At 38.9% G+C, this 21,520-nt stretch overlaps 1 long non-coding RNA gene across 7 annotated transcripts in view; it reads right to left on the bottom strand.

Annotated features, from left to right (window-relative positions):
- LOC123977171 overlaps positions 1–21,520 on the bottom strand; it is a 59,006-nt gene that overhangs the window by 28,222 nt on the left and 9,264 nt on the right. For 5 of the 7 annotated variants that reach the window (XR_006826552.1, XR_006826558.1, XR_006826560.1 and 2 more), the window contains one exon: positions 12,677–12,775. The exons of the other annotated variants lie outside the window; for them this stretch is intronic. This is a non-coding gene — a long non-coding RNA (uncharacterized LOC123977171). The remainder of the gene's footprint in view (positions 1–12,676; positions 12,776–21,520) is intronic. 7 annotated transcript variants of the gene reach the window in all.

Genomic DNA, 21,520 nt, shown 5'->3' with positions numbered 1-21,520 from the left:
CTATATCATCATGTGTCATCAATCTGTTGGGTCATGTAACTACTTGATATTTTAGTATTTTGTTATTATTTCCAACCTGGATTGTTGCTTTTCTTTGTCTCCACTTCCTAACAAACCATTATATCACTTAAAAGTCTTATTGTGTTCCTTTTAGTGTTAAGGCAACTTAAAGGTTAAGTTACACTTACATAATTCAGAGAGTAAAATCTTGTCAGGCTCGTCGTTCACAAGAACCAGCTGTTCGTAGCATCAGCAAATTAATGTTCTTTTTTTTTGCACATATGGTAAGTTCTTGAACAAAACAGTTTCAAAGGGTTATGTAAGCTGTTGAAACTTTACTGAGCTCAGCAGCAGCAACATTTCTTCCACTGAGACTGCGGATTCTCCTTTCCTCAAATCAGCAGAGTTAATCATAAACGCAGAGCAAGTGCGCAGGCGGCATTAAACTAAACTGATTAATGTTTTCGAAACAAGTTATTTCTTAATAAGTGAACCGGAAAAATAACTCAAAGGATGTTGTCTTACTACATGGAAAAAGGAAATATTACTAACGCAGATTTTTCCAGATACAGTAAATCTCCCGACCCTACAGCCCAATGATTTTTCAAAAGTAATCAGCCTTGCTCCTTTTCCTCTACCACAGCTGTGTTTTTGGACAGACGCTCCACATAAAAGCATTATTAATCTCTAGTTTACGTATCTCTGTGTTATATATCTGCCAACTGGCTGATCCAGACCTGCAGGCAGAGTGCCTTGCTCGGATTGCACAACTTGGGTATATCCATTTTATGTAACTTTATATTTCTGCTCCACTACTTTTCATCGGGAGAGACGGTGTCTTGTAGTACTCTAATACAATCATTTGGCCGCTATAGTTATTTTCACACATTGTTAAAAATTAAGATTGTTTCTCAAATATTTTGGGCTAGTGACCACTTTTAAAAAAAAACAAAGTCTAGTAAGGGTGTAGTCATGTTTCATGAGTTGAATTGATTAAAATAATTGTCACTTGCAGCCGTATATGATTGTAAGTTTTATATATTATATATATTTGGACAGTCGGTGCAAATGTACATCACATAAGGCCCTGGGAAATGTACTATTTTCTAATATTATATAAAGAAAATGATTATTGCATAATGAAAATACATCAGCTGCAGCCCTAGTTTGAACTTATGTGTGATCATCTTGGGAGGCTGGAGCTCAGAAGGAAGAGCAGGGTGCCCACTAATCTGAAGATCAGCGGTCTGCAAGTATCCTTGGGCAAGATACTGAACCCCAATGAATCCAAAGGGCTGTGCCACTGGTGTGTGAGTGTGTTAATGATTCGTTTCTGTTTCTGTTTCTGATGCATGGTAGCTTCTGCCATCAGTGTATGAATGTGTGTTAATGGGGTCAATGTGACAGTGGTCGGAAGACTAGAAACAAACAACAGCACATTTGTCATTAAAGTTATTTGATTGCAGTTAACAAATCTAGTTCAAGCATGTACACATCTGTGAGGTTTACGCTCCTCTCAGCAGTCAGAGTGCCCTATGGCAGTTTCATGTCACTTTATGCTTATACTCATCAAGCATTGATTAGCAAAGTAGTCAACCTATCTGCTCACTGACCTTAAGTTTCATTCCTAAATGTAAATCCTAGAGCTACACAATGTAATGTGAATACCTCATTTAAAAGGATTTAAAATCTAAACCAGCCTCTGGTACAAAGGTGGGTCATACCAGGTCGAGTGCTGATCAGCAGCTTTTGTCAGCTACAAAAGAGGTCGGGCAGTCAGGACTTTGATATTCAGGTTTTCAAAGAAACATGAGACAACTAACAGAACTACAAAGAGCTCAAACCATCTGCACCCACACTGGTGAAAAAAAGCCAAATGATTAATTAAATTTAACCCATTTTTTAAATTGTTTTCAGCTCCCCTTTTATTTGTTATTATTGTTATTATCCCCTTTTAAGTGCTGACAGTATCACAAATTGTCACTGCTGCTTTGGTTCAATCACAGACAAGCAATAAATCAGATTATCTTAAACAATCAATTGGGAGTCAAAGTTTTTAAATCCATCATCGCTATATAGCCTCGTGTAAAATGGAATATGCCTCCTGGTTTCATTGAAATTGGCCCAATGATCTGTCAGACTTGTGTGTCAGGTTATTAATGAAAGTTAACTTGAGACATCATCTAAAAAAATTCTGTTATTGTTTATAATTGTTTTATTTAGTTTTTTAATAATGATATGTAGTATTTGGTGAGTTTGTTCTCACTTTAATTAGGTTTTAAACATTTTAGTTAAATTTTATGTTAAATATTTTTGCTGGCCTTTGGTTTTTAATGTATTGGGACTGTAAGTGTTCTCACTTCAACAATTAATTTAATGCATTTTGTCCAAAGAGTCTGAAATGTTGACATTTACTTATAGTTACACTGGGATTACCGAATTGTTTAACATCATTTTTGACAGCCAGACTTATTTATAAGTGTCATATAAGAGTTATGGCCTTGCAAAGATTGGGATTTTCCATTTAATTAAAGTGTCCCAATTATGCAAATAAGTATAATTTCTGAAACCCTGACACAGAGCACCAAATACATCACTCCTCCAAATATTATTTGAATTTCAAAGTAGTTTGCATATGCACTTTTATGTAAGCAGTGTTTTCTGTGAACTTATGTTGCTGGGTTTAGCAGATGTTTTACATATTTTATTATGATGTATGTATCTTATGTTCAAGTTTGGGTGTTTTCTAGATTTTCCTCAACTGTGAGACAAATTTCATTAAGTTCATCAATTTGAAATAGTTAGTGTTTGAGATATTAGCAGATAGATGGATGCAGCCTGTAAAGTAGGTCAAGACTCACACAGCCTTTTCCTGCTGCTAAGAATACAGAGTGAGTCACATTTATTTATTGTTCCCAGGTGTCTGTTTTGCATATTTTGGTTTACCTGTTTTGTTTGTTGATACTACATCCTGCAGCTCATTTGAAATACCACAAATGCTTGGAACACCACTCCTTTGGGTGGTGAGCGTGAGCGTCTTAACCTGTGACAGGCATTTTAAATAAGCTGTGTGCATGTTTTTGTCATAAAATGTCCATTCTTCAGTTGTGTGAGCAGCAAGAATGTGCAATTCCTCCACCATCTCAACTGTGGATTAGTAATGTGATTGCACATGCGGTCATTCAAGCATCACATGAGACCAGCCGTGTAGTTTCACGTGTGCTCAGAAGACTGACTGAAGACTTTTTGTGTTTACAGAAAAAGAGGAGGTCAGAGACAGTGATACTGTCATCCAGGCTGCTGAGCAGTTTTCCCCTTGTGAATAAGTGCTTCATCTGGTTTATCTTAAGGGGTTTGCTGACACACTATGTCAGTTTTAATGTACACACAACCTGTAGACTTATTTCCATTGTGGTCTTTGATAAAGTCAAGAAACATAAAGATGATGTTATGAAGAAAGAAACATGGTGTGAACTCTCAAGTTTTAGCAAGCAAATTTTGTAAGCATTAGCTTGCTAACTAAACAGCTATAGCTGCTATTACAAGAGTTTACACAGCAGTATGCAGTACTGCTTCTGATTTTTTAGTTTGTTCCATTTTCGGTTTTGTCTTAACTTCCGGTCGTCAGAAGTCACTGTAAAACAAGCTTGAAACTAGTTTACAAGTAGCTCAACTAGCTTACATCTAGCTTACAAGTAGCTTAACTAGGTTACATCTAGCTTACAAGTAGCTTACTAGTTAACTAGGTTACATCTAGCTTACAAGTAGCTTAACTAGGTTACATCTAGCTTACAAGTCGCTAAACTAGCTTACATCTACTTTACAACTAGCTTACAAGTAGCTTAACTAGGTTACATCTAGCTTACAAGTCGCTAAACTAGGTTACATCTAGCTTACAAGTAGCTTAAATCTAACTTACAATTAGCTTACAACTAGCTTAAAGTAGCTTAACTAACCTACTGTGTGTTGCAGCAGTAGGCTACATTAGCTTGATGTTGCTATGATGAGGCCAATGCAAATTAAAGGGGTGTCCCGGGAGAAACAACAGAACGGGAGGGTGCAGTGAGATGGCCTTGAAATCTGGGGGAAATCTGGGAAAAACGTGTGCTGTCAGGTACAAAGTATTGTTTTAGTAAGTTTTGAACGGCCACACTTTGACAACGCCTGCTATGATAAAATGATATTTTAAACACATAATACCAACACTTTAACCAGCCATCATGACTACGATTGCTATTATTACAGTAACAGCTGATCCCAGAGCTGTGTGGGTAAACTGATCTAGAGTATAGATCTATAGAAGAAAGGCGTTCATTTACCTCCAGCTCTGTCAGTCCCTCACGCTGTACATTACAAAGATTATGATCAGATATTTGAAAAACATCGCAATTTCCAGTGTAGACAGGAAGTTAAATGAAAAAGTGTCCTCACTACTGAAACGCATATGGTCAATACAGGACAGTATCTGGATCATTGACATTATGTGCACTGGCTGTTAAAGTTGTATGACATTAGTTAGCATAAGGTAGCAGTGTGTTTCACACCATATAATGCTTTATATTTCTTTTTACGCTTATTATTTATTGGTGTTTTCACTTATACAATATTACTTTACCTGTGTTTACCTTTTACAACAATTTGTCCATTTTGGAGCTCCATATTAAATCACTGTCTTTGATTAAAGACACATGCTCCCCTTCTCTAGCATGCACTTTAAAAGAACATCATGGAGGTGACTAGTTCATTAGCTTAGATTATTTTATTGATGCTTCTCTCGAAACATCAAAACAAATGATGCACTTGGTTATGTAAGCCTTTTAAAATGTCAAGTGCTCTCAAATCTTTGATCTGTTCATGCAGGCTTGACTGCTTTTATCAGAGCACAGACAAATGAAGGCAGAGCAGATTCGAGTCATACATAATTTTATAAAAAGTAAAGCCACTCTGATGGCAGAAAATTTTTATTAGTTGAGCTAGATAGTTCATCATTTTGGGAAATTCTAATTTGAATTGCAGAATATTTGATGAGAAGATAAATACCACTGTCTGTTCGCTATATATGAAGCCACACCAGAAGCTGGTTAGCTTAACATAGCATAAAGACTAAAAACAGGATGAAACAGCTAGCCTGGTTCTGTCCAGAGGTAAGAGAATCCACCTATCAACATCTCTAAAGCTCACTAATAATGACAAGTTGATCCCAAAATGTTGAACTCTCACAACTCACGGCCCCTCCTCTGTGACTCCTGCCTGTGACGCCTGTTATAGGAGCAAGTGTGTTTTTGGTATTTGCAGCATTTTTGGTGGATAAGGCAAGCACCTTATGTTTTGGTTTTGTCTGTCTGTCTGCTCGTTCTCGCTCTGTCTCTGTGGTTGTGGGCGATTCCCGTTGGCTCTCCTGGCTCGGCCCTATCTATATACCTGCCAGTCATCTGCTATCAGCACACCTGGTCTTCATCAAGTCATCCCCTCTTCACTATGAGAACCCAGTGCTGACATCCAGTCTCTGCCAGACTTTTGTGCCATACGTGGTTTGTTATGTGACACACTTCCAGCTCAGTTTAGGCTTGCTATTCTTCTGAGTTATCAGTTGTTTGTCTGTTTGCCAGTTTTTGCTCTCTTTTTTCCTTGTCTTCAAGGACAATCTGCCAGCCTGCTCACTTATCTGGCTTTGCTCCCGCTACTTCAACTGCCCGGAGAGACCCACATTTTCCGCTACAGATTTACTTCTCATCTAACCAGCAAGTTTACAATAAAAGCCAGTTTAAATTACCAACCTAAAGTAACCGTCCACTTTAGGATTGTTTTTTAAGATTTTAAAATGGGATGGTATCTTTTCATTATCAGAACTTTTAGATGTTCACACTCTTATCAAAGCATTGAGGTCGTCCGATCAGATTCTCCTCGATGTTCCAGTTTAAAAAGTAAAGGTGACTGACCTTTTTCAGTGGCTGCTCCAAATCTCTGGAATATTTTACTTTTTCAAAGAAGAACTGCTTGGATTGCTGAAATTTTCAAGTCCTTGCTTAAGACCCACCTCTGTTCGTTGGCTTTCAATTCCAGTTGAGTTTTAATACATCGACATTTTCTATTATCTTTGTTTTATATGTTTGTTTGTATATCCTGAGCTTGGAAAGCACTTTTGGTCAACTATGGTTGGCTGTTAAATTTGCTATAGAATTAAATTTGAACTTGTACTTGAACCAACCTATGTGTTGACTGACTCACGTCCACACTAAAGCCATAAGCTGTCACAAGGAGTCACAGGCCCCAAAGTTTGAGAAACACTATTAGTCCAGAGTAATACTGTTCATTTAAAATTGAGTTCCTTAATCTTTTTTAGTAATTAAAGATATCAATTACTATAACAATTTTAGTCTTTACAGCACAGAGGCAGAAATAATGGCTCCACCCACTAGCATTTAACTAAAATCTTCTCAAACAGAACCAAATCTCTCTGAGCAATGGGTGACCTTGTTATTTTTACTGATTCCCGTTTGCTCCGCTTGTCTTTGCATTAAATGTATGGATTTAATGTGTTTGGGTACGGCGCTAAAACAGGCGGTCCTCCCACAGCGGCTGCACCTGCAGGTCAGAGCCCATCTCCCCCGCGGGCTTCTTTCTTTGAGAGCTTCTCCTCTTTGGATGTTACATAACAAACTCCTCCACTGGACAAGAGAGAGGAGAGCAGTCACAATGTATGAGCTTCAAATTGTTTCCCAGGGGAGATAAGTTAATAAAGCATTAAACCTAACCCTTGACTTGCATCCTCTCACAGGTTTGTGTAAAAAAAAAAATAAGGGATATTAAAGGGATAATTGATCATTTTTATTGGTGGATAGGCATCATTTTCTGTGATTTTTATTGTGAAAATTTTATGTAGTATGAATTATAAATGATGTAACAGTATCCCTTTTTAAGCAAAAATGCTGATTCCAGTTTCTCAAACACAAATATTTGCTGGCTTTTTTAGGTTTTTATCAAAGTTTTTGAGTGTTGGTCGGACAAAACATGACATTTAAATGTGTCCACTTGGGCTTGAGGCAATTGTGATGGGCGTTTTCTGATATTTTACAGACCAAATGATGATATATTAACAGAAAATAAACATTAGTTGGAGCCTCAGTTAGGTATCAGGCCGTAAAACTTTGAGAGCCGACCAAAATGTGTCTGTAACATTGAGTAATGGAAATTAGCAATGAGTGCTTTGTAAAATTTTGTTTATATATTCTTTGATCAGGTACTTACAATTGTACAATATTTTATCTCTAAGTTATTTAAGTTATTTTAGGGCTGCTTGTGTTAAAACTAGGGCTGCAACTAATAATTATTTTCATCATCGATAAATCAGATATCGTTTATCCAATCACCTGCCAAGTATCTTCTGAAAGTGCCTGTGCTTTTCCAAACAGTATCCAAGAACAACTTCTCAGACGGTTCTGTGTAACAAACCATCAGCTGATCTAAAAGCAGGCCTTGTCCTGAGAGACATATTAAACTTTATGACTTCCTCTCTGTATTATTAGACATCACAGTGTAATAAGTGTGTTTATAGCCACTGACATACACACACACACACACATTATGTAAATGTTGTTCAGGACATGCACTGATTCGTCATCATCACTTGAGGCCTGCACCTGCTCCCTGCTTCTCATCTCCAGAGCTTTTCCCACAAACTCTGTCATGGCAGACAAACTCATTAATGTTAAACTTACAGCTCCAGCCTGATGTAATAATCCTCCCCTAAACTCTTGCCAGCTCTGTAACACACTGCGGCTGTGAAGTCCTGTTATGCCCAGTGGACATACTGTAACTGTACCCCTGGATTCAAATGGCCAGCATGTTGATGCAGCACTTCTTTGTTTGGTCTCAAGCTGTGAAACAAACATTTCAAGGGCCAACATTGCTTCTTGGCAGCAGTGTTGCATCGTTTCTACTTCCTGTTGGCAGGAAATATGCAGAGCAGACATTAAATTAAAGGCTAAAGGACTAGTTCACTCGTTTAGCACTGTTATGTAAAATACATGAAAGCCTGCAGCCCAGCATTAACTGGGGAAACTAAAAATAGATCTGTCCTCTCTGCAGCACTCACTGGCTTCATTATAAATATATTTTTTATTATTAATTAGAGCTGCAATGATTAGTCAAGCAGAAACATTTATCTGCATTGCAACTGTTTTGATAATCGATTATTTATTTTTCAAGCAAAAATTACATTTTCACTATTTTCAGACATCTGATAGACAAAAGGGTTAATCAAGAAAGTAATCTGCAGATTAATTGATAATGAAAAAAATCATTAGTTGCTTATTTTTTAATTAATCAAGTAATTGTTTGATCTACGAACTGACAGTAAATCACAAATCTTTGAAGAATCAAAGTGACGTCTTCAAAAATGCTCAAAAATATTAAATTATTTAAAACAGAAAAAACATCAAATCCCCCTATTAATGTTTAATTATTATTGATTAGTAATAAGTAAATTATTGCACATTTTCAGTCCTTTGAAAGAGCAGTATGCTGCCCATCTTGTCTCATCTTTAAATCGGCACAGCCTTTTAAAGAACCTTTAGATTTTTGGTGCTTTAAACTGACTCTACTTTGTTTGGCAGAGCTAAAGACTGCAGTTTATACAACCAGATGCAGAGTGTATGAAGAGGGCAGAGGCGGATTTCAATAGTGAGTGGTGATGATAAAGAGAACAGTTTCATATTGTACATACAGTATACAAGCGGAAGTTCAGAATACCAAGAGTCCACACCCATATGCCATATACCCTTATGCATATTTATACACACACGGTAACATTCCTGTCACATATCAGAATACTTACCTCAACAAACACACACACCTACACTAAACAATGGTGTAATTATCCAATACAGGGTTTCTAATGATTGATGAAGACTGGAATTAATGTTATTTGATTTAAGCTGTCACATTTTTAGATATGACCATTTTCACATGGTCACAAATTGGAAGTAATCTGGTCTGGAACTAATGATTAGAGCTCAAGGAGCAGGACTAATTGTTTGTTTTGCACATTCAACAGTCCAATTTCCAAATATATTAAATAATCAATAACCTAAAACAGGAAAACAACCAGTTTTGCTGGATCCAGTATTTTTAAAAAGATGATAAATTACTTAAATGCTTAATAAATTACAGTTAAGACATTTTCTGTTGATTGACCGAGCAATGGGTTAATCAACTAACCATTACAGCAAAATCAGTATTTGACTCAGGAATTTTACTCTTGCCAGGGTAGACAAGCCTCTGAGCCTGGATTTAATCATCATCCAAAAATAGGGAAATTAACTGGTATTGGACAGATCTGGGACACAGAACTGATGAAGCGCCTTGGATAAGTTACGAAACATTTCCAGACATAACTGACCAGATCCAATTGCCTTATACTGCTAGATGTTTTGGACATAGAATTATCTTTAAATTAAAAAGTCTATTTTTAAAACAACAATGGCCGAATGTAACCACTAGATACTAGAGATGGCAATGTTGTTCTGTCAGTCGGTCGGTCCGTACCTTAGGTCCTGACTGAAATATCTCAACTATTGGATGGATTGACACAAAAGTTTATACAGACATTGGCGGTGATGAATCCTGATAACTTTTCCTCTAGGCTACCAGTAAAAGACTTTTCATTGAGTGCCATTACCAGATCAATACTTCTGTTTAGACTAAATAGTTACAAAACTTGTCCTAAGCCTCAGCTGTACTTTGTGTTTAATGGTAATTAGCAAATGTTAGTTTGCTAACAGGCTAAATTAGGATGGTGAACATGCTAAACATTATACCTGCTAACCAACGGGATGTTAGCGTTTAGCTCAAAGCACTTACGTACAGAATCACAGAGCTGCTAGCATGGCTGTAGACTTCATACAGTATATGGACATATATTGTAACAACCATTCTTTTGCAATAAACTTAACTGCCACCCGTCATACATAATGGAAATTAAGTAATCTTGCACATTCTGTGATAAGAATTTATTCACTGATTAATAGCCTTATATGTGTTTATTGTTAAGCACTAATAAATAAATAAAGCTGATTCTTATGACGTACATGATAGGAACATTAGTCTGAATTTGCTCTAAACACTCACACATACTCACATTTACATCATTCCCAGTATCTCCACACATCCCTGTACTCCTCCCCAGTAGCACAGCAGTTAAGTATGACTATGAGAGGTGTTGTGTAACTTTCCCAGCACAAAGCATTTATGATAGACACTTAAACTCATCCTGCTCACTGGTTTGCAGCACTTCACATGCCCATGCATACCCCGAGAGTTATAAAGTCATGCTTGCACGCATATACAAACACACACAGCGACTCTTAATGCACTTACACAATAAGGAATTGGCAGATAATGACATTTTTAGCAGAGATTATAAATCGAAATAACAGGAAGCGGTGACATTAGTGATCTGATCTTTTAGTGTGATGTAATGCGTCTCTCAGTTTTTTCTGACCTTTAAAAAAAAAAGAAGCAGAGGACTTCTGAGAATTATATGCAAGTGAGCGAGGATGAGTGAACTATTTTTATACGTTATATTTTCCATCATGCTCTGTCCTTGGGGGTAGACTGGCCAGATGCCCTACTATAGTCCAAGCAAAGTGCAGCGTCCTCATTACTGACAGAAATGAAGCTGTCTCATTTTTAATAGTGCAGTGGGACATTCGGCCTTAACTTTCCTTCCTCTCGTCCTTCAGTACATTTGAGTGTCACTTCATGTAGGGTCCAAAGTGGGTCAGTTTCTTTGCTATATCCCTGACCTCGCTTGTTTGGACTTAGCCTAGTTGTACCTTGTTTTACTGACGAGAATCATATGCTTATCTGGCTGTGTTTTTACAAACTCAGGTCTTTGTGCCCTAAAGATAACTGGTTGACACATAGCTGTTAAGTGATCAAGGGATTTGTGAATGCACTTATCTTGTCTGACTCCTTTTAGTGAGTATCTCTCAAGTGGCTGTGAGGGTCTTTTTGTGTTTGAAGCATTGCTGACGTGTGTAGAAAACATAAAGCATCTCATGATCTGCTGTGAAAGCACCAATGCAAGATATCTTACAGAAGTATAGATCATCATCTTCTTCCAGCAGGTAACACAATCTTCAGGTACATGGACACATACAATTTGTGTGAAAATCAGTTTAAACTTTGCACTTAATGCTACCTTCAACATGCTCACACTGACAATACTAACATGCTGATGTTTAGCAGGCATAATGTTTATTGTTCACCATCTTAGTTTAGCATATTAGCGTTAGCATTATAGTTAACATTTGCTGATTAGCTCTGAACACAAAGTACAGCTGGGATTGATGGGAAGTACAATAGATAAAGATAATAGATAAGATAATAAGTCAGAGAATCAATTCAATTCAATTTTATTTATACAGCGCCAAATCCTAACAGAGGTTCTCCCAGGTGACTTTTCATTTAGAGCAGGTCTAGACCGTACTTGTTATAATATTAGACCCAACAATTCCCACCATGAGAAACTACTTGGCGACAAGTAAAACTAAAATTAGTATAGTTTATCCTAAATGGAGAAGGAACATGTGAACTTCATTTAGCCCAATATCACAAATCACAATTTCCCTGAAGTGGCTTTCAGCTGATAGTTGCCGAGACAATTCCCCCAAAACCCACAAATGTCAACCTGGTGGTGGCTCTAGATGAAAAGTCAGAGAATCAAACGTTATCAGGATTCATCCTCTGGGGATGATGAAAGTCTGCAGAAACTTTCACGGCAAGCCATCGATCTGTCATGTTGAAATATTTAATATTAATAATATTTATAACCGACGAGTGACCCACACAGCCGTCCAAAGTGCTTGGCAAAGAGCTTGGCTACATATGGGTGAATATTGCTTTAAGTAGCTTCATTTTGGTCAGAACAACTTGTAAGCGTGTCTCATTTTTCACAGCAGACATTTGGATTTGTCATAGTTGGAAAAGCATGTGTTACTAATAACGTTAATCTATCTTCTGTCAGTGTCCCAGTAAGTCAAAACAGTGTGACAGTGAGTCAGCATGCAGGTCAGGCAGGACGCTGAAACCGAAGCAACTAAATGGAGTTCAACTATCATTTAGTTATTATTTGTACTTTCCCTACAGTGATATGTCACCATGTCGTCAGTGAAAGAGTCCTATCTGCAAATTGACCGACAGAAATTAGACAACTTGCATGTCCTCTCTGTCCATGCCAAGTGTGACTCAACATTTCACATTTAGGATCACAAGGTTCTTAAGAAGACTAAAGTGGCCCAGCCTGGTTCTATTTATATGGCAGCGGGTGATAAGCTCTCGCATGTTTAGAGAGCATCCTTTTAAATCCACCCTCACCTAGTGGGTGACCCTCAAACAGAGCCTGACATAAGGTTTGACATTGTGAAAGTACACAAATTCTGTTTTGTCTAACTCTTTATACAGTTCTGAATAAAGGCAGTTCTTTGATTAGATTTTGACTTTTACAATGACACACACACACACACACACCAACGGATCTTTCTCCAACACGACCTGCTGCTAATCAGATTAAAGGTAGCAACAGGTGAGCCAGCGCTGTTCCCAGAGTGACCTACTGTACAGACAGAGTGATCTCAATCCCTCGCCTCCCTCTGGCCACGCCGCTCTTGCTCACCCATTATCTGTCCTTCCAATCCACAGAGATGACTTAGCGGTCATGAATTGGCTGACTAATGTGGAAGCAGGAAAGTGGTGGACGGACACAGGTGCAGATCTGTAGGAGACAGCAGAGACAGAAATAATTCCTAGTTCAGAGAGACAGAGTTGATTTTGTGGAAACATGTTGGATTGGCTTTGATTGCAAACACAAACGCTGCTTTCCCCTGACTTCTCTCCTTGTTGTCCTTCATTACAATTTAAAACAATAAAAAGGCATTTAGACTACCACTCTGTATATTTAATTTGAGTTTGGTCTCCATATCAGGGTCTACGTTGGACAACATTTTGGGTGAACGCGTTTTATTTATTCTTGATAAATGACCCACAACATCAAGCTTTATTGATCGACCAATTAAAGTGTTTTGGGAAATGCAATTATTCACTTTCTTGCTGAGAGTTATGCCTAGTGCACACTGGAGGATTTTCAAACATGGAGGTGGACTGTCGTCATTAGCTAGTTGGACTTGTGTGTGCTATGTTTTGCGACTGGAACGTAAAATCGGCCCAATTATGCTCTAGTGTGACAAGAAGATCCATACCACTGTCATATCTGTCTAACATATATGAAACTACAGCTCTCAGCCAGTTAGCTTAGCTTAGCACAAAGACTGGAAATAGGTGGAAACAGCTGCCTTGCAACCTTACTGTGACAACTGTGACTGTGGGTGGCGATGGATCAGTGGATAAGAAAAATGCCTTTGGTGTGAGGTGTGACCCGGGTTCAATTCCCGCTGTGACCCATCCACCATTGTGTCCCTGAGCAAGACACTTAACCTATCATCTAAACAATTGTTTCTGTCATTTCTGTGTCAACTTAACTCCCCAACAATGAAGCCAAACACAGTCAGTGACAAACAACCACATGTCTGAATCAACATCGGCCCATTTCTGCGTCACTCCATCTCACACTAACTCACATCAGTCTTGCACTTCCATGCTCGAACTCTGGACTAATTTAAATTACATGCAAATCTGTCCAGTCACAGTGGTTTGTCATATATTATTCGTGTGCTTCTTCCTGATCACGAAACAGGCTCAGGCAGTAATTCTGTTTCTAAATAAAACATCCCTGCAGTCTTATCTCAAGTTACATGATACCAAACTGTATTTATTTTCACTTTCCCTGTGAACTATGTCGTGCAGTGTTTTTAAAGGTGATGAACAGGCTGAGAAAATATGTTTGTTGGCGAAGCTGCTTCATTTCAACACAGGGCTGCAGATATAAGATGACTCAGTGGAAGTTTTAAAGAGGAAGCCCAGTTCTCCTTTACAGTTCATTTGAATTAGTAGATTTATAAACTTTCATTGACCTCTTGAGGTTATGAAATTTAAATAAAGCTTGTAGCTTCTGTTTGCTGTGATGTTGGAGTTCAGCAGCAGCGCAGACTTCTGATTCATTATCAATAAAGGCAAAATGTCTCACATCTTAAATATGCATGTTGTCTGTTCATTGATTTCGAGATGCAGATATGATTTCTCATCATTATCTTTCAGAACTTTATATCAGGGTCAAGACAGTAAATTGAGGCTGATCAGTGCTGCGTCTCACTGCATATATTTTGCATATATTCTTATTTGAAAGTGCAAGTCGAGTCTCATGTCCTTGAGGGTATGTCCAAATCAATTTGCATGTTCTATGGAAATTTTGTTTGGGAACAATGCACTTAAAATTTCATCTAGCTATTTCTGTGGAGGTTGAATGTACTGCCAAATGACCTTTATGTAAAAATGTTTTTTACATAACTAAAACCAAGTCATTTTAAAGTTTGGGCCTAACAAGGTTGATTTTGAAGGTTCAAGACTTGACTTTTTATTGTTGTCAAGTCTACAGTCAAGTCAAGTAGGGAGTAAAGTAGTCAAGGTCTGACTTGACTTTAAGACACCTGGAATTAACATGCAATCTGTATCTAGATATCAATCAAAGGAAAAATGCAGGTTATTGCCAGGTGTTAATGCACACATTATGATTATATTGGCCAGAACGCATTTAACGGTGGTCTTAAAGCTAATGGGTTGTGATCAGATCTCAGCCACGTGTAAATGCAATTGTGCACAGTGTGACTACATTCTTATGAGAAAAATCCACCAAGCAAGTTGAAAGGTCACCTCACTCTGCCTCTTCCCTACAAACTCAAACAAGCCCAACAAAAGCTAGTAGCAGCAATCTTCCCTTGAAAGTGATTTAATAATAATTGACGCCAGAATGTGTCCCTGCTTTCCTTGACCATGTTCATCAGCCACGCCTAATTTTCATATTGAAATCTGATCACAATGCGAGCAAGATAACGAGAACCCTTATTTACATCAGGCGTAAATACAAAAGCCAGTGGATCAAATGTCATTATACAGGTATGGGTATGTACCCAGATACAGATCACATGTTCATACCAAGGCTCAGTACACCTGTGGTGCGAACTGATATTATTAACCTTTAAAGGTTAACCACAGCTCTTCTTCCCTCTCTCAAAGGGCTTTGTAGATGCAGCTGACTAGTAAAGCAGATACCTGAATGATTGAGTGACAACAAAACTGAAACAGATGGAGTCACTAAAGGGTTTAATGAGTATGTGAATCTGGCCAGCTGAACACCAGATTTTCACCATTATTTTTAGGACGAATATTTTGTTCATCTCTTGTTTAAAAGAGGAGAACTGAAGATGTTCTGGAGGCTCGTGATGGAATAACATCTTACTAAGACACTTAATATTGACTGTCCTTTAATTTCTCACCTATCTGTAGTAGACCTATGTATCACTGCATTGTACTTTACACTTTGTCCGTATAATTTGTCAGTAACCTTCTGTGCTGCTGAAGGTCAGCCTTAAAACAGAGTTTGAATTAACAGGATTAATTTGTTAAAATTAGCTGAATCAGGGCACACAAAGACATCTTTGATATAATATTTTGCTGCATTCACGTGCTCCTCAGATGGTTTCCTAAGTTGAGAAGTCTTTCTTCCGACTTTAGTGTGTTCATGAGCTTCAAGTCATAATGTGGAAACAACATGGACGCTATAAAGAAGATGTGTTTATTGCTCAGAGCATTAAATTACATGTGAGCAAAACATTCGGGAGACACTGATCCACATTTTTTAACATTTTATAGACAAAACCACTAATAGATTAATCAGGAAAATAATTAACAGATTAACCAACAATGAAAATTATCATGAGTTTCAGCCCTAGACTAAATACTCAAAGACCGCATGATCTGCGTGAAGCTACTGTTGCTTCTGTACGTCAGCCCTCACAGACCACAAAGCACTCATTGAAACAGGCCTGTTAGTGTGACCGGATAACTTTACTCCCTAAACTCCTCAGAGACAGTAAATGAAGGAGGTAGAGGTAGAGGTAGAGGTAGAGCTGATGAGCAGTGAACACATCACTTGTGCAACAGCGGCCAATTAAATGCAAATTTATAGCCCTCTCTGTATGTTCCCTGTATTCCTCAGGTGTTTCCTGTACCACAGAGACTGGTTTCCCCTCCTGTGGGACTCCCACGCTCACGGGAGCCGTAACCAGACACCTGCTTTTGTTTTGTTTGAGGCTCTCCAGGTAGATAAAAGAACTGATGAGGGTGGAGGTGGTGGGGGTGGGGGGTTTGCATAGAGGAGGAGAAGCAGGTGCGTCACAGATCTCTGGTTTCAGCTATTTGGTCTCAGCGCAGGCAGGGTGATAAGAGGAAGAAACGGCAGAGGCAAGAGGGAAGTGCAGCGGGGAAAGTTATTTTCCTGTGAATCAAAGAGTTTTCAGACCTGAACCGCAGTGAGAGCCATTGAAAAGAAGACGGAGAAGGAGAGGGAGGCATATTTACAGGAGGGCTACATCTTTCTCATACACTCAATCACCTGGACTCTCTGCAGCAGACAGACGCTCATTCATCAGAGACCCAGTGACCGAGAGCAAATATAATCAAACACTTAGGAGGACATGAAGACTGGCAAGAAATCCTTCATAGGTAGGTGCTCCTTTAACTGTGTCTGTGTGAATGTCTGAGGGGAAAATGTGCAGCCTCTCAGCAGCGAAGCAGTGAAGGATGCACCTTCAGACATGCAACTTTTCCTATTTTGTTGCTTAACATGCTTGTCTACATTCAACAGCTCAGTCATCTAAATACTGTCCCTTTTTTTGCCTTTTCAATCATATGACTGTGTGTTAACTATTCAGTCGCCTCCTCCTTTTTGCATTCCCTCTGCTTGCTTTGACGTCATTGCCACTACTTAAATTGCATTTTGGCTACACACAAACAACCAGATACCAAATTCAAAAGAATCATCTCCTCTTACTCCTTTGTCTGTCTCTTGCATTGTCTGGTTAATGTTGTAATGTCCAATGCAGAGACTCTCACCTCCTCCCTGCAGCTCCCTTGCTTTTCATCTCATTATGCACCCGAGAGGATAAAAGCTACTGCCGGGCCGTGACATTGCAACCAGGACCGAAAGGATAGGATGATTTTGGCTTCAGTGATAGCCCGAAAATTTGTTTTGTTTCTACAGAAAAGACACAATGGATGACATTTTTGAATAGCTCCTAAACCTTAAAGTAATCGTTTGATATATTGGGAATTAAGCTTTTTTGGTTTCTTGCCAAGAGTTAGATGAGAAGATCGATACCCCTCTCATGTCTGTAAGGTTAATATGAAGATAGAGCTAGCAGACGGTTAGCTTAGCTTAGCATAAAGACTAAAAACAGAGCAAAACAGCTAGCCTGCCTCTGTCCAAAGGAAACAAAATCTGCCTACCAGCATCTCTAAAGTTCACTAGTGAACATTGATCAAAACACGTCTGCTGTTTGGGAAATTCCTTTAAAAATTTCCACATTGAAATCAGTTCCTGATTAAATCTGAAGCGAGAATATTCCACAAACACGCCTCATGTTCATGACCATCTTCTTGTTTTAGTAATTGTTGACAAGGTTCCAGCACAAAGTTCAAATTCATAAAAATTTGTTGTTGTCATCATCATCTAAATCACTTCACACTTCATTAAGCGGTACTGAGACACACTCGATTGATTCTCAGTGGATGTTATCCAAATCAATATCTCATAGCAATAACTGACATCATGAGGTTTACGCTGGATTTGTGCTGCTATCAACACTCAGCAGCATATAAACTGGATCACATTAATAACTTGAAGGTGGCTGCGCATGTGTATTTATTTATGGTAGCCTGTGTGCTTCTATAGAGGGCAATACTAATGTTCAAGCAGGCTTACGCCATAGACTAGAGTTTAAAGGTTTTTTCCACGTGTCCAGTCCCTTTTGGTTTGGAATTTCATATTATCACAATGACAATGCAGCTTGTGAATAGAGAAACAGGAACTGCATTCATCAACTCTGTGGTTTTCAAACTTTTTCAGTCATACCACCCTTCAGAAGCTGAAAAATGTTCATACGCCCCTAACCCTAGCAAAAGCGGATTTCATTTTTATCAGTTATTAACAATACGAGTGATAGAAATAAACAAAAGTAGCTCTACAGCCCCCAGTTTAAGAACCATTGCGAAAAACGGAAGTCACCGCTGTCCACATACTCATGATGTTTGGCCAACATGGGAGGAGCGGTTAGTGAATGAGAGTCTGGGGCTCTGAATGAGTTTCAGTAGTGCAGTATAGAGCCACATACAGCTCCACAGTGACAGAGCAGAAATATGGTTAGACTGCAGGTTATACCATCATGATAAGTAAATAATAGTAATTATAGCAGTAATAGCAATCACATTAGTATAATTAATAGAGGCTTTGCTGTTCCAGATAGGCAGGATCATCCCACTTGCTTGGCAGCAAATGAAAGTGATGCATCATTTGTAATAGTTTGGCAGCAGAGTGCGTCTGAGTCATCGCATAAAAGAGCAAATATTTCTTTCCTCTTTTTTATCTGAAGAAGCAGGCGAATGAGCAGCCATCTAATCCCCATGGAGAATGGGGAAAATAAACTAAAATAAACATCTCATCTCCTGCCTGGGAATTCAGGACAGGAACAAAGATGATTGTATTTCCAACTCTGGTTTCATGAGCCAAAATCTGCTCACACTCGCTGGGGCCCTGGCGCTGTACTCCGACGCTGGTGGACCGGACCGCCACCTCCGGTCTGTATCTTTGCGGATCTCTGTATGAGTAATGCTAAGTACCGAGAGTATGTGAGAGAATGATGCAGACGGCAAGCTCAAACAGAAAACAGGAACTGGTGAAAGATGAGGTTTTTAGCAGAAATCTGACTAACTGTGTTGGTGTGAAACTCACAAGGCCGTGATCGCTCCACAGATCTGGTCAACAAGACCCCCATTGTAATTAGAGAGAATCATTAGCCGGCAGCCTTCCTGACAGCCCTACGGTTGGTCACTGAGGACCTGTTTGCCTGTGTGACTCATTCATCCACCTTCTGCTGCCTCCAACCCACTACACTGGGAGCAAGCAGCAAGGCAGGCAGTAGTCTAGTTTATCATATTTTACCACTACAGTCAAGTCACAGAGTTAAGCATCTGATTATCTGACAAATAAATACTCAGAAGGTCATTTAACAACACTTCAACTGTTCTAAAGGCATTTGGACCGCTTTTTCTTAATCCAAACAAAGACGGTGGCAGGAAGTGACATAACTCCTTATTCAATTTGCACATTAACCAAAATATAAAAACTGTATTGTCGTAGAGACAGTATAATTTTTCATCCAGATGGTAAGAAGAGTCTTTAGGTTAGACAATTTGAAGAGAAGTCCCTCGTAGTACTTCATCATAATACAACCCTGTGTCGTAAAATGATGAATAAATCTACTTTGTACCTTCTAGTAATGAACCTACAGACAGTTATCACCTGAATCTGCAGCTCCTTTCGCTTTACAGATCTTCATTGTGAGTTTAAGCTCATTGTTTGTCTGTCCGGCTTACAACTTTACTGTTTTGGTTAAATCTTGCTGCTCTTATATTGCCGTTTATATTCGTGTTTTCAGTTAAAGAGCTCTAAAACCCGCTGTACACTACACAGTTAGCGACTAGCTGGTAAACATAACAACTGTTTGCTAAAATATTTACTTTAAAGGTGATGATATGTTTTGGCTGCACCAAAGTGGCAAAAGAAAATCGGTTACTGCAAGTTTAAGGATTAATGTTGGTGTTGAAATGAACCCCTTGTAAACTGCTGGATGATGGATGATATTAGCCGCTACAGGGCTGCTGCTAGAGAGCACAGAGTCACTAGTGGTGGTTCTAACGTCTTTACTGATCGTAGCACGGACTTAACATGTTACATGGCATACATAATGGCAACAGTATAAACAACCTTCTGGGTTTTTCAAAGATCGTCACGTATTTCTTCTTTGTAAAATCTGATGCATAGCTTTGTTTCTTGAATGTAACACAAGAGGCACAAAAATGAGGTTTCAATGCAACTTTCACACCAACCTGCAGCCCCAAGAAGAGCCTATAGTCATGTGCTACAACTCTTGGGGAGTTATGATCGATGGCAACCAAGTGAGAGAAGCTTTTACTAGATCTGCTGGCAGGTGACTCACACGAGTGCTTGTCAGCAACTTGAAGTGCTGTCAGTCTGCTCAGCATCAATCGTGCGATTGGACGGAGTGGCAGAAAGCGGGGTAGCTTTTGGGAAGGTGCTAAACCAAAACCTGACTAATCTGGCACTTTGAATCTGGCACTCGGTTTGAGAAACCGAAAGAGATACCATCTCTGATTCAGGTTCAGTTCATTTGTAGTGATGTATGTGAAACCCTCTACAGGACAGATGATCAGAAAAGGCAGGAACCTTTTCAGTGCGATTAAACACTGACGTGAGATTCCTGTCACACTTTGTCATCTATATGTCGGTTTTCTCACGTAGAAAACCCTCATTTAGAAAAAGAGGAAGTACCGCTTCAACCAGCTGTGTTTTGCTCTACAGCACCTGACTTTCTTTTCCATTACAACGGAAACAAACAAAGCAAAGACCGAAGTGGCACGGGAATAACGCTGTTCGAGGAAACCAAGTCATGTTTATCGTTCTACTTGTTACCGGAGATGAGAACACGATACCCTTGAGTAATTCAGAGAAAGACAACATGAGGTGAAGAAAAAGCCTCACACAAAGCCTGGGAGAAGTGTCTCTGTCAAGCAATCGGATCTGGTGTGTTTCTGTGTGTAAACAGAGCTGAAGCTGAGAGTTTGCTTGGGGTACATAATGATACGCTTCTGGCTGGCTCTGCATCAGTTGGTTTCTGTTTGGGGCTACGCCAAAGATATGGCACTTCCTCTTTCGGCAGATACAAGAACTACCGGTCCTGTGAAGTCTCACTTCTATTAAAATATGGATGACTGTCACACGTCAAAGTTTCCCACTGAGAGCTCAGCTGAATGAATCTCTAAGGACTGAAGCAGGTGTTTTTAAGAACAAGTAAATTACTTTAGTCAAAGTAGTACAGCTGCAGCGATCAGCCGATAAACTAATTAGACGACTATCGAATAATCCTTTTAGTAATTTTTTTTATGCAAAAGAGCCAAACATTTGCTGGTTCCAGCTTCTCAAATGTGTGTTTTCTTTGTCATTTATGACAATAAACTGAATATCTTTGGGTTTTGGACTGCTGGTCAGACAAAACATGACACTTGAAGATGTCTATTTGGGCTATGGGGAATCATATAAAAGGTAATTTCCCCCTATTTTCTGACATTTTATAGACAAAATGTTACAATAATCTGGAATGAAAATAATCCTAGTTGCAGCCACAGAGTATTCCATTTCTGCTTTAAGTTATTACTCCAAAACCCAAAGACATTCATTTTAAACAGAGAAAACGTTCACTATCCATTTGAG

This window comes from Micropterus dolomieu, linkage group LG09, assembly GCF_021292245.1.
Source record: "Micropterus dolomieu isolate WLL.071019.BEF.003 ecotype Adirondacks linkage group LG09, ASM2129224v1, whole genome shotgun sequence".
NCBI lineage: Eukaryota > Metazoa > Chordata > Actinopteri > Centrarchiformes > Centrarchidae > Micropterus > Micropterus dolomieu.
The sequence above is the reverse complement of the archived record's forward strand: the minus strand, read 5'-3'. Positions and strand labels throughout refer to the sequence as shown.